The following is a 955-nucleotide window of genomic DNA, read 5'->3' on the forward strand; positions in this document are numbered from 1 at the left end:
TCACAAGCTAACTGTGAATTTCTAAATTGGTGGCATCAGACGTATTTCCTATAATGGCTTGGGCTTCAAACAGTTAGGAGGGGTAAAATCAAGAAATATTTAAATTTACAAATTAAATAATAAAACAATTAAACAAGAAGGCTCAACCACTTAATCCAAAACTTTTAATATTTTGAGTATTTATGATTGGTGTCAGCTCTAATCCAATATATTATCGTATAATGAACCTATTGCTTATTTAATAATTAAGAACCCTATTGATCCAAAATTAAATTAAAGTCTGATTGTGTTATGAAATATCCTTAGAATAAAGGCTTTAATTTGAATCTGGAACGAATTATTCTTGAGTTCATTTCCACTACTATTGAAGGTCAATAACATTAAAAGTAAGGACTATACCAGTTAGAGTTTTTAGCTTTTGGTTTTAGTTTTTGAACGAATAATGAAAGGACTATACTAGTTGTACATTAAAATTAGTTATTAATATAAAATATATGTTGGAATATAAATATAAATTAAATTACACATATATTTATACATAAATATATTAATAGCTAATTTTAGTGATTAATTTTAGTGTACGAATAACATTTTTATAATGAAAATGTATCTTATCATTTTTTTGGGTGACTAAATGTATCTTATCATTATCATTGGGCGTTTAATTTGCGTTTTTATTATTTACTTTTAATATTTTATATTTTTAAGATTTTGTAAAAAGAATAATAAAAATAATAAAATTCTACTTTTTGTTTTTATAAAATTCTAAAACAAAATATTAAATGAAGTAGAAAAATAAAAGCCCAAACCAAACTGAGAATTTAATTTATAGGATATTTGATCTTTGATGCATTGTCTCTTCTTTAATTTCTATAAATGATAGTCAATATCATATTTTAGATATAAAGGAGAATGAAAAACTCAAGTTTATCTATGAACACATAAAACGTGACAA

Source organism: Arachis ipaensis, chromosome B02, assembly GCF_000816755.2.
Source record: "Arachis ipaensis cultivar K30076 chromosome B02, Araip1.1, whole genome shotgun sequence".
NCBI classification, from domain to species: domain Eukaryota; kingdom Viridiplantae; phylum Streptophyta; class Magnoliopsida; order Fabales; family Fabaceae; genus Arachis; species Arachis ipaensis.